Consider the following 13,269-nt stretch of genomic DNA (forward strand, 5'->3'; position numbering starts at 1 on the left):
TGCCTCTGCCAAACTGTTGTAGCAAGCTCTGGCAGGGAGGGAGAGAGAAGGAGCGGGGATGCACGTGCCCAGGGGAGGAGGCAGGGAAGAGGCAGGGCTGGGGAGGGGATTTGGGAAAGGGGTTGGAATGGAGGCGGGAGGGGGTGGAGTTCAGGCAGGGACGTTGGGGAAGGGGTCAGAATGGAGGCAGAGGGGACGGGGCAGGGATGGAGTCCACACAAGGCCGGGGGCAGAGGGGGTCAAGCACCCATCAGCACCAGAAGTCGGCACCTATGCCCACAAGCTAGAAATTTGTTTTTCTAACCTATGCTAGATGTGACTCTTGAATCAAGTAGAGATCAAACACTTTACAGAGCCAGATTCACCAGTGCATTAGCCCTATTGAAACCAGTGTCTCTCTGCTGGAGTTATATAAGCATAAAACTGGAAAAAGTGTGGGACCCTTACTGAATGAGAGAGGCAACCCAGTGACAGATGATGTGGAAAGGGCTGAAGTACTCAATGTTTTTTTTGCCTTGTTCTTCACAGACAAGGTCAGCTCCCAGACTGATGCATTGGGCAGCACAGTATGGGGAGGAAGTGAGCAGCCCTCAGTGGTGAAAGAACAGGTTAAGGACTATTTAGAAAAGCTGGACATGCACAAGTCCATGGGGCCGGATCTAATGCATCCGAGGGTGCTGAAGAAGTTGGCTGATATGATTGTAGAGCCATTGGCCATTATCTTTGAAAACTCATGGTGATCGGGGGAGGTCCTGGATGACAGGAAAAAGGCAAATATAGTGCCCATCTTTAAAACAGAAAGAAGGAGAATCTGGGGAACTACAGACCAGTCAGCCTCACCTCAGTCCGTGGAAAAATCATAGAGCAGGTCCTCTAGGAATCCATTTTGAAGCACTTGGAGTAGTAGAAGGTGATCAGGAACAGTCAACAAGTTATGCCCAACTAACCCGATTGCCTTCTATGATGAGATAAATGGTTCTGTGGATACGAGGAAAGTGGTGGACGTGATAGATCTTGACTTTAGCAAAGCTTTTGATATGGTCTCCCACAGTATTCCTGCCAGCAAGTTAAAGATGTATTGGCAGGGTAAATGGACTATAAGGTGGATAGACAGCTGGCTAGATCATCGGGCTCAATGGGTAGTGATGAATGGCTTGATGTCTAGTTGGCAGTCGGTATCAAGCGGGGTGCCCCAGGGGTCAGTTCTGAGGCCGGTTTTGTTCAACATCTTCATTAATGATCTAGATAATGGGATGGATTGCACCCTCAGCAAGTTCGCAGATGACACTAAGCTGGGGGGAGAGGTAGAAATGCTAGAGGGTAGGGATAGGGTCCAGAGTGACCTAGACAAATTACAGAATTGGGCCAAAAGAAATCTGATGACCTTCAATAAGGATAAGTGCCGAGTCCTGCACTTAGGACGGAAGAATCCCATGCACTGCTACAGGCTGGAGACGGACTGGCTAAGCGGCAGTTCTGCAGAAAAGGACTTGAGGATTACAGTGGACAAGAAGCTGGATATGAGTCAGCACTGTACCCTTGTTGCCAAGAAGGCTAATGGCATATTGGGCTATATTAGGAGCATTTCCAGAAGATCGAGGGAAGTGATTATTCCCCTCTATTCAGCACTGGTGAGGCCATATCTGTAGTATTGCATCCAGTTTCGGGTCCCCGACTATAGAAAGGATGTGGACAAATTGGAGGGAGTCCAGCAGAGAGCAACACAAATTATTAGGGAGCTGAGGCACATGACTTGTGAGGGGAGGCTGAGGGAACTGGTTTTATTTAGTCTGCAGAAGAGAAGAGTGAGGGGGGATTTGATAGCAGCCTTCAACTACCTGAAGGGAGGTTCCAAAGAGGATGGAGCTAGGCTGTTCTCAGTGGTGGCAGATGACAGAACAAGGACAATGGTCTCAAGTTGCAGTTGGGGAGGTCTAGGTTGGATATTAGGAAAAACTATTTCACTAGGAGGTTGGAGAAGCACTGGAATGGGTTACCAAGGGAGGTGGTGGAATCTCCATCCTTAGAGGTTTTTAAGGTCAGGCTTGACAAATCCCTGGCTGGGATGATTTAGTTGGGGATTGGTCCTGCTTTGAGCAGGGGGTTGGACTAGATGACCTCCTGAGGTCTCTTCCAACTCTAAATTTCTATGATTCTATGGAATACCACAGTGGTGTATCAGGCTCATTATCTTCCATACTGGTGAGAGGCACATGTTTCTTTCGGTTAAAAAACAACCAACAACAACACACCTCTATAAGTGAGGGCACAAAATATCTGAGTATTGTTAATGAAGGAGCAGAACGAAAACCTCTGATCCAAAACACCCTACGTGTTGGTGATGTTCCAAATAATCTGGCTCCAGGTCAGAACTTTTCAAATAACCTGTACTATTATCTATGCCAATGTTCCATCCAGGAGGGTAAGTGGTGGAGGGGCACTGCTGAGCAGAGCTTTGAAGGCGGAGACTATGAAAGTGTCCAAAAGGAAACAGCCAACTACCTATTGCTGAACTGAACTTTTAGGATGCCTAGTGAAGACGCTTATCAAAACTGGTTTCAGTGATCTTCAAGCTCCTCCTGCATTGTCCACCCAAACTCAGTACGGAAACTTAAGGCAAGAGACTGGCAAGACAGGAAGATGAACAAAAGGTTGAATGAGGCAATGGTCCTGAGTCTTAGTGTATGTCTACACTACGAAATTAGGTGGATTTAATAGAAGTTGACTTTTTAGAAATGGATTTTATACAGTCTATTGCATATGTCCACACTAAGCGCATTAAGTCGGCAGAGTGTGTCCTCATTACTGCGGCTACCATCGACTTACGGAGCAGTGCACTGTGGGTAGTTATCCCACAGTTCCCGCAATCTCCACTGCCCATTGGAATTCTGGGTTAAGCTCCCAATGCCTGATGGTGCAAACACTTTGTCGTGGGTGGTTTTGGGTACATGTCGTTAGGCCCCCCTCTCTCCCTCCTTCCGTGAAAGCAACAGCAGACAATCGTTTTGCACCTACCCTAGCCTGCCCCTTGCTCTCATGGCTCATCAAGCCAGGACAGTAGTAAGGAGAAGTTCAACTTGTGGAATGGCAAATCCACAACAAAGGATTGCACTCTAAGGGTCACGTTAAGATTATTTCAGAGTCCTAGATAGCATTTAGTCCCTATAAAAGGCTTCATGAAAATTTCCCCCCACCTCTAACAAAAATGTTAATTTATCAGAACAGCTGAAAGGGTAAGGAAACCGGGACTATAACTTAGAGAGAGCTCCCATATTATTAAAAATGCAGGAGGGGAGTCAGAAAAAGGAACGGTGACCTGTTTCCGCCCAGTTTCAAAGCAGGGACATTTTGTGTGTTAAGTGAAAGTGATAATCACTATACTACAGGCTTCTCTTTTTTTGCCACAGATTTTGCCGAATGCACAGAAATGTTTTCTCCAGCTACAGAAGCTACTTAATGCAACATCTATATCTATGGCCTTCCTGCTCACAAAGCGGTCACACCCCCGCCCAAGGCTGACACAGCGCGGAGTGCATATGACACAGTGACCTGGCTCGGGCAGGATTGCTAGCGAGGCATGATACTTTTGCTTTTAAGGAAACACAATTCTTTCCTGACCTCTGCTACTGAATGCCTCCATGCATTATGCTGTGCCCTATCAGTATGGGAAGACTGCATGAAGTCGGAAAACATGTCATTGCGAGAATGTTTTTTTTTGCCTTCTAATCTGCAATAACCTCAGGGATGGAGATGATAGGGGGAGTGTAGAAACATTCTGGGGGGACTGCATGGTCACCTGTGCTGCTGCGTTCGCCACTCTGGCCAAACAGGAAATGAAATTCAAAAGTTCCTGGGGCTTTTCTTGTGTACCTGGCTAGTGCATCTGAGTTCAAAGTGCTGTCCAGAGCGGTCCCAAAGACGCACTCTGGGATAGCTCCCAGAGGCCAATACCGTTGAATTGTGTCCACACTACCCCAAATTCGACCCGGCAATGTTGATTCCAGCGCTAATCCCTTCATTGGGGAGGAGTACAGAAATCGATTTTAAGAGCCCTTTAAGTCAACAAATGGTTTTATCATGTGGAGGAGTGCAGGGTTAAATAGATCTAAGACTTTTAAATTCGACCTAAACTCGTAGCGTAGACCAGGGCATAGAAGCTGAAAACCACAAAAATGGAAAAAAAAGATTAATTGGGGATAGAATTCCAGGCAAAAGCATCTTTAAGGCTACTAGTTTGAACTGGCCTGAAATGGGTACGAATAAACTCTCTCTGAAATTAACTAAACGTTACCTCAAATTCTTATGAATTTTAATCTGAATACATCAAATTGCTTTGGTTTAATTTACTTCGCTTGAACGTAACTGAATTTAAGCAAATTGCACAATATTGATTGTTGTGTGTTTTAAATGAATGTGATTTATTTCCTCTGTAGTAAATTCTTTTTAATGAAATTCCTTAAACTGATTTATCTGTGCTGCATTTAGCTGAAATAGATTGAATTAGAGCGAGCCAAGTGAAATCCCATTGAAAACAGACAGAATTAAATTGCATTAAATGTTGTTAATTTTAATGGGACAGTGTATTGTATTTCTACTGAAACAAGGACAAGCAGGCGAGAAGAGTAAAATAAAGTTTGAGCGACAGTCACCTGAAAAAATGGGTTGACAACAGCTGGACTTACAGAATAATGAGCTCAGGACAACACCCCTACAAAAGGAATAGCTGGAGACCATGATATTCATAGTGTCAGAGATCCTAGGACTGGAAGGGGCCTTGAGAGGTCATCGAGTCCAGTCCCCTGCCCTCATGGCAGGACCAAATACTGTCTAGACCATCCCTGATAGAAATTTATCTAACCTACTCTTAAATATCTCCAGAGATATGTATTATTCATACATAGAGTGTGCCATATTAGTCCATCTAGCTCAATCTATATACTTCCTACAGCTTCCTCATCATAATGTTGTGGACCAAGATGCAGGCAGTCTGGCCTAGCAGTCAGAGTCTAGTGAGATGAGCAAGCATCCAGGTTGGGGAACAAAGCCGATGGTCAGCACCAGAATCAGCTGCTAGTTAGCAGAGCAAGGGGGCCAGCCTGAGTCAGAGTCAGGAGTGGAAGTGGCAGGTCGAGATCAAGGTCAGATACCAAATGCCAGAATCAAATGTCAAGCCAGAGGCTGGGGTCAGAGACAGCCCTGGCAACTGATGGTGGAAGCAAGGACAGGAACTGGAGGAGAGGTAAATATCAAGTACAGAACCGGAGCACCGTGGGAACAGGAGCGAAGGCTGGGGTGAGGCAGGAGCCAGGAGCAAAGCAGGAATCAGGGAGAGTGTTGGACACAGGCACAAGCAGGGTCCGATGCAGCCACAACAGAAAATTACCAACTTCCTGGGCCTCTTTCTGGCTTAAAGAGTGTGGCTGGGCCAATTGGTGGCGCCTGGGCGATCTTCCAGTCAGGGCTCCCAGGGTGATGCCTTGGCTGAGACTGAAGTCCTGCTAGCTTCCGGGCCCACGAGCTTTCAGCAAACACTGGGTGGAGGCCAGGATGTGGTGGCTGTCTGGGACCTTCAAGACCTGGGCCATCACATTGAGCGCCTGAATGAATTTATCCTAGCAACACCCCCTGAGGTAGGGAAACACTTATTCCTGTTTTATAGGTGGGGAAGCCAGGCAAAGAGAGGCTAAGACCCAGATTTTCAAAGATATTTAAATGTCTAAAGAAGCAGATAAGTTCTTTTGAAAATCCCACCGGGCAGCTACCTATTTCGTAAAGCAGGGGTGGCCAACCTGTGGCTCTGGAGCCACATGCGGCTCTGCAGAAGTTAATATGCGGCTCCTTGTATAGGCATCCACTCTGGGGCTGGAGCTACTGGTGCCAACTTTGCAATGTGCTGCGGGGGTGCTCACTGCTCAACCCCTGGATCTGCCCTAGGCCTTACCCCCACTCCACCCCTTCCAGCCCATTCCCCTGAGCCTGCTATGCCCTTGGTCCTCCCCCCAAGCCTTCTGCACACCATGAAATAGGTCATTGGGAGGTGCGGGGAGGTGCTGATCGGCAGGGCTGCTGGCTGGCTGGAGGTGGGAGCCACTGACCTATTACTGTAGCTCTTTGGTAATTACATGTGTAAATTCTGGCTCCATCTCAGGTTCAGGTTGGCCACCCCTGTCTTAAAGCATCTAAAGCCCTTTGAAAATCTGGTCCCATATGTTTGCCCAAGAAGTCTGGGGTCTCAGGAATTGAACTTCTCTTTCCCAAGTGCCAGACTAGTGACTGAACCCAATAACCACTCTTCTTCAAGCTCGAACATCTCATGTTCATGAAAGGCCACTGATGCTGCTTCAGCAGAAGACAGAAGATGTAGTGTTCTTAGGCCAACTGTGCCAAACGTACCCCAGTGAGGAAGTGTCTTTCTGGCCCCAGCAGGCACCTTGAAACATGGCATCTGATTTCCCTAAACTGGAGAGCAAGGAGGATTGTGTTTAGAATCAAAGCAGAGGGCCAGCGAACCCAGTTCAGGGAGAAATGGACCACAGCTGCCACTCTGAGCCCACCAGGGAAGCTGAGAGAGACTCTCCCATCAGCTTCTGCTATTGGTCACATTCACCATTCTGACTGTAGTGCAACAATGCAGGCAGGAGCTAGGAGAATGGAGGGTCCATGTGTCATGGACTGGGGGGAAAGTCAATGATTTATTAGCAACGACAGGTGAGCACTAATTATGGCTGTAACGAGCTTTACCCTGGTACCTTCCAAAACGTTATGTCCCTTGTCAGTAGCTACCGGTGTGGTGCTCTGCTCTTGTTCGATGATGATAACGGTCGGCTGCGTGTGTGTTCCCTCTGTGTGCTGCCCCAGCTCTGCGAAGATCGCTGACACAGCAAACCCCGAGAGAACCCCCAAAGACCACAGACTCTAGTAAGGTACGAAGGAACCCGAGCCAGGTTTATTATAAAGTAACAGTTTCCTATAGACTCTACAGGACATACTACAAATATGTACCCCTGGCAATGGACACAGCTCAGTCCGTGGCAGGACACTCCACTGCCCCCTAGGCTGGACAAAGACGTGCACTCCGGGACCTCCTTTTATACAGTTACAGGACAGATTACTCATCCCTACTGATGTATTGAAGTACAGTCCCTTGACTCATTGGGGGCTGTCTCCTCCTTTGATCATGTTGTTTCAAACAGATCTATCCATCATGCGATCCTTTTAACCCTGTCTTTAAGATGCACCTGCTTCTAGCAACCCTCTTCTTGCCAATTTCTGTGAGTGGGGCCTGCTTTTGCTTACCAATGTCTGGAAGTACTTTGGTTAAGGCTTCAGACCTCAGAGTGGGCCTCTGACACAAGAGTTTGTTTCAGGGCCTCATCTTACTACACCACGAAATCAAGGAGATATGCTGGCATAAGAGAAGGAGCCTTTGAACCTTAAAAATCCTCTTGGCCTGCAAGAAGAAGTCCACTGAATAACACAGGAGCACTAGAGATTTAAATTCAACATGCCCACACTTCGCTGTAACAAACACCCGTCATTTCAACCTCTGGAAGTTCCCAGTTCAAGTCCCCTGCAGTGTGTCCTCCTCCACGCTAGGGAAGACAACTTCAGGAAGCCCTGTCCCATACTGCACCACCTCTCCCCACCCCCATCCTTGTGTGCATTAATGATGCTAACTGGGGGCTCCCTAGCCCTGTGAAATATTTATTGAACCAGATTGCCCAATGTAATCGGAGAATCCATCCTGTCTGTACTGGTCATTAATTGGTGGCATAATATTACTTAGGAACATTCTGTGGCAGCTAAAGTAAAACAATAATAAAAGGCAATCTGGAAACGCAGCTCAGGGACTCACAGTTAGAGCTGGGTGAATAATGGCAATTCCAAAACAATGGAAAATGTTAAATTTTTTTGGCCCATTGAAAATTCAGGAAAAAAATAATTGTGGATTGACCAAGGTCGCTCAACGAGTCATTGGCAGAGCCATGAACGACCCTGGTCGCCCGACTCCCACGCCCAAGTGCCATCCTCTGCCTCTTTTAGCCCACATTCGTGATGTTTCCAGTACTTTTTACTTGAAGGACTTATCAGTAGGGGGCACACATGAGTGAAGGGCTTACCAGTAGGGGGCACACATGAGTGCAGCACCAACACCTATCCCTGGCATTGCAGCCCATGGAGACTGTATATGAATAGTCAGGGCCCAACCTCATCACCTAAAGGACACATCACACTCTTAAGAAGAAACACTGTAAGGCTCAAATTCATTAATTAGATTAAGAAGTGTGTTGATCAGTTAAACTGGGGACCTAGGAATCAGGAAACCTCTTCAGTTCTATTCCTGGCTCTTCCACTGATTTGCTGCAGGGCTTTGGCTGTGCCCCTTACTCCCTCTGCTTCCATTTTCCTGTCTATAACATAGGGATAACAATGCTTTCCTAACAGTTGTCTGGCTCCACTAATTAATCCTCAGAAAGCACTTTAAGGAGATAGCCAGACGCAGGTGCTGGAACAAGGGATGCGGGAGGTGCTGCTGCACCCCTGGCTTGAAGTGGTTTCCAACATATACAGGGTTTACAGTTTGGTTCAATGGCTCTCAGCATTCCCACCAACCCCGTCTCCAGATGAAAAATGTTTTAGAACATTTTGGGAAAATCCCTTGGCCACCAACAGACTTCAGAGTTGTCCTTATTACACACAGCATGGTTGCTTGGACCTTTACAGGAGCAGTGGGGATAGAATTTAGACCTTTTTTCCTCAAAAGCATAGGCCTGCTCCACTTGGGCTAAAGGAGAATCTCCTTTATCCCTCTGACAAGGTTGGGACTCACCACTGCAGCACCTCCTGCTGGTCATCCCTGAGAATTAGTCCAGTGGAGCATCCTCTCTCAGTGGTGTGCCACCCGTTGTCTCGCCCTTGGTTGGCGTCTGAGCCCATGTCACTCTCCAGCTCGCGGCGTCCTCTTCTGGACCACTGCCCTCCAGCAGTGCCCCTGAGTCCATCTACACCCACTTCTGGGGGGCATCAGCAGTCTCTCTATGCCCCTGCCACCATGTCCAACCACACACACCAAAGTCTAATTCCTCCTGTCAGGGATCCGGCGTAGTCTGTAATGTCCACTCCCCATGGCCGATGACTGGGTGTACTGCAAGAGGGGTGGGGGGGGCAGGTGGACCCAGGCCCACCCTCTACTCTGGGTCCTAGCCCAGGGACCCTCTGACGGCAGCCTTGCTGGCCTCCTTCTCCACCTTTGTCTGTCTGCTTCCCTGGGCAACTTCCCCTTCAGCCCCTCACACCGGCTAGGCCATTCTCCTCAGGGTCTGCAGCCTGGCAGACACCCGGCTGGAGTTCCCTTCTGCTCCCAGGGGCCTGGCCAGCACTGCACTGTCCCTGGTGCTAGTCTCCTCACTCTGGAGACAGACCTTCCCCTCTTAAAGTCCTGAGACAGATTGCCAGCTGTTGTTCTGGGCAGCCTTTATATATGGCTGAGCCTGGCCCTGATTGGCTGTCTCTAATCTGGGCCCTGACTGGCTCCCAATAAGCCCTTTTTTGATTGGCTGTTCATCTGTGCAGGCCCATTGGCCTGCTGCAACCTCAATTCTTAGGGAGTAGGGCACCTGCCCTGCTACAACCCCTTAGCAGTACAGGATATAAAACAGGGTGAGCAGTTCTAATTCAATCCACTAGAGAGCAGTGGTGCACACATACACTAGCTAACTTCATCACAGAGTCAACCCAAAATAAGATTGTTCCCCTCAGCATATTCTTCATTTCCTTTGGGAGACTATTTGTTCCACATTCTAACAAACCTCACGTTTAGGAAATTTCTTCTGCTCTTCAGCCTAAACTTTATTTTGCTCATTTAAGAAATCTCTAAGTGTATCTGAGCCCAGGACCTTTAGCACCGCTGTTTAGACCTCTACCACTTGAGCTAAAGGCATAGCTCGAACGGCTACTACAACTAGTAGTAGGCTGTTATCTCCAATCTAGTGGACCGCACACTAGCAGACAACACAACACTGGCTGGGCCACATTAAAGTCACTGGTGTTAATTCTGGAACTACTCAAGCTTCCATCATTTCTACTTTCACCAAACCTTTTCCCAAGTGCAGCAAAGAAGCCAAGAAGAGAGATAATGCTGTTATCTTGCCATACAAAGTTGGCACACCGTGCTTTCATGCCAGCAGCCAGCACTAGGCAAGACTGGGCAACTTTGCCAATACACACATGTTCGACCATTGGAGAGTTTGAGAGCAGAAAAGGGAAGCACAATCCATGGCACGTATTCCAAAAGCTCCGAAGGAAATTTTTTGTAATCAGTTTTGTTTTTCTTCTGTCACTTTGTTCCTTTTCATCACATTAATTGCTTTGGGGGTGGGGAAATATGTACACTCTGTATTTCTGATGGATCCATTTAAGCTGCCTGATTTCTGAACATATTTAGTGCTTGCTCAGAGAAGATTTATTCAGTTGGATCATTTTACTTTTTTAAATGTAAATCACAACTCTCCCCCTCCCCGCATTTCTTCCTCTGGTGGTGTGATCCTGTTTAAAATGAGGTCACTCTGTCAAGCCATACATCACAGACAGAGGGAGAAAGAGTTAAGCCAAACTCTCCCATCAGAAAATGATTTTCCCCTCCCCTTGCCCAAGCATTTATTGTTAGCATCTCTGTCTTTAATTCTCCCATTCCGTATCTAGTGCCAATTCCTGCAATACTTCAAATGTCAACATAATATAACAGTAACGGTTATTGTCATAATTAACTCAGAGGCTTAAGGGATAGGAATCAGAGAGCAGCAATTCATTAACCATGCTCCTTTACCTCTTGCTGGCAAACAGGGCTTCTCTGCCAGGCTCAAAGGATGGGGAGTGCTGCCTGTACCATTCCTAGAGCATCGGTAGCCATTCCTGTAGGATCTATCTGTTCCAAGGGCCTCCATTATCGTAGCGTCCGAGCCCATTACAGCACTCCTGCGAGGTCAAGAGGTAGCATCATTCCCCCAGCATGTGGCCTTCAAACCCACTTGAGCCCAAAGAAGCAGAGAGGAGCCTGGGTTGGGCCTGCATGAAAGCCCCAACTGTCTCTGACAGTTGCTCTCCCTGGGCAGGAACCTCAGAGGGAGGGAAGCAGCCAGGCCCAGGGGATTCACTATCCCAAGAGAGGAATGTAGGGCTGAGATAACATGTGGAGACAGAGAGAGAGAGGAGGAGGATATATATCAGGCCTAGATGAGCCAATGTGCACTCGGTGCACTTGGAAAGGGCTCCCAACCACCTGGCTGTTTTTCCCCATGTGTTGCTGGTTGTCATGCACTGGGTTTTTTATGTATAATTTGCAAGTTACAAAGGGGAAATACCACCCTTCCCTCTCCCCCTCCCCTTCCCCCAGCATGTGGCAACTAACAACCCTTGCTGTGTCTATGAGGGGGGGTCACTGGCGGTTGCAACCAGTATGGTGCACGGGTCACACAGCTGCTGGTAGCGCTGTGTGCTGCCAGCACAGCACCAGGGTCCCACTCCGTGTGCTGGGCCGTCAGGGTGCTGAGGCGTCTGGCTCCAGCTCCTCTCTGCATCAGAAAGTAGGACAGACCTGAGGCTCACTAGCAGAGAGGGGCAAGAGGAGGGACCAGGGTTGGGGAGGCAGGGACTCCTGGGCAGGGGTATAGGGCTTTATGGGTGGGGGGTCATGCTAGTGGTGGTGGTCAGCCACCTAGGAAGGGAAGAGGAGGATCAGGCTGGTGCAGGGAGGAGGAGGAGAGCAGTGTGAGACCGGTGGGGGGGGGAGCCTGGGAGCAGAGGAGGCAATGGCCAGTTTTTCTGCCCTTTGGAGATAGTGACCCTATTTGGGCTCCAACCAGGTTTGGCCCAGTCGCTTCCTGTACTGACTTACCATGGGAGAGCACCGAGGCCAAACTTCAATGAATGGCATTGCAACCTGGCGCACAAGGTCACAGCGCCACTCAGGTTTGGCGCCCTAGGCGGCTGTGCCTCTTCTCGGTGCTCTCTGGGGTGGCCATGGCAATCAAAGTCATGCAAAAGTAGGGGGGCTTCTTGGAAGGAAGCCAGTTTCTCAGGCCTCTTCCAGGGTTCAGCCTGTCCTTGGTTCTTTCTGCCTCCTTGATGGCCTTGGGGGGTCACCAGTGCCATTGTCCACAGGACCTCTTCAGGGTCCTCTCACTCAAGTCCACCCTTTTTCCCAGGGCGAAAGGACCTGGCTTTCCTGCACACTCAGCTGCTGAAGCCCAGTCCCACAATCTTGTGTCTCCAGCCAGTTGAGACTCTGGGGCCCTTTTCCTTAGGAGCTCTCTTAGCCCCGCCTGTTTTTCAGCAAAGCGTCTCTGGCTCAGGAGGCTCAGTTATCCCAAGGCACTGGGCACTCGCGCCTTTCTGATTTGTAGGGTCACCAGCAAGTTCTGTTTTAGTCACGAACCCTTTGCCCTATTGCTGGGGAGGCAGCTGGGCACAGTTGAGTCCATTTCTGAGTCACATTTCACAAATAGACCGAGCAATTAGGCTACTTAGTAAATGTTTCCCCAGAGCAAAAGAAGAGAGTGGGTATTAGATTTTTAAAAATAATCAAATTGCCATGTCGTTTTAAATTAAATATTCTAGCCCTATTAATATTAATGTATTTCATATTAGATTTTGTAAAAAGTCTTCTGTCATATACTAATAATTATTAATGAATGGAGAGGTTCTCATATTTACAGACTGTATATCACAAGTTCTGTCTACTTTAAGGAAGATGGGGGCCCACTATTTCTATAATGCACAGGGGCCCAAAATTATTTTCTTTGGCCCTGGTACAGGATAGAGAGAGAGAGAGAGAACAAGCACTAGCAGAGGAATCAAAGACATAAGATATGCCTACACTGCATTGTAAGCCCTGGGTTAGCAGAACTCAAGTTAGCAGACCCTGGGTTTGTTAACCCAGGGGTTGAGCGTCTATACTCACCTATAATCCTAGGTTAGGAATTGTTGAACCCTGGGTCCCAGTTGGGGCCTGCACTGTCTACATTGCCTTATGTGGGGACAAGTCCAATCACCCATATCTCAGACTTCTTATCATCCTCTCAAAATGTGGCCACTTTAGCCATTTGCTCATGGTGGGAAAACTTGATTGCCCACCAAACCTGACTGTCCAGAGGACAAAGAAAGTTCGTGATGAGTCTAGTGGGGCTGCGTCTACACTGCAAAGCAATAGAGCTTGAACTCTGGGTCCTGGCTTGACTCAGGCTCAGACCCTCCACCCCCGTGGCATCCTGG

The 13,269-nt window shown here is 48.3% G+C and overlaps 1 protein-coding gene across 1 annotated transcript in view; it reads right to left on the bottom strand.

The window, feature by feature from the left end:
- Positions 1-3,252: 3,252 nt before the first annotated feature.
- LOC127045386 (lymphocyte antigen 6E-like) overlaps positions 3,253-13,269 on the bottom strand; it is an 810,322-nt gene continuing 800,305 nt past the window's right edge. The window contains exon 4 of the transcript XR_007772662.1: positions 3,253-3,265. The gene's annotated coding sequence lies outside the window, so the exon portion shown is untranslated. The remainder of the gene's footprint in view (positions 3,266-13,269) is intronic.

This window comes from Gopherus flavomarginatus, chromosome 2 (genome assembly GCF_025201925.1).
Source record: "Gopherus flavomarginatus isolate rGopFla2 chromosome 2, rGopFla2.mat.asm, whole genome shotgun sequence".
Lineage (NCBI taxonomy): Eukaryota > Metazoa > Chordata > Testudines > Testudinidae > Gopherus > Gopherus flavomarginatus.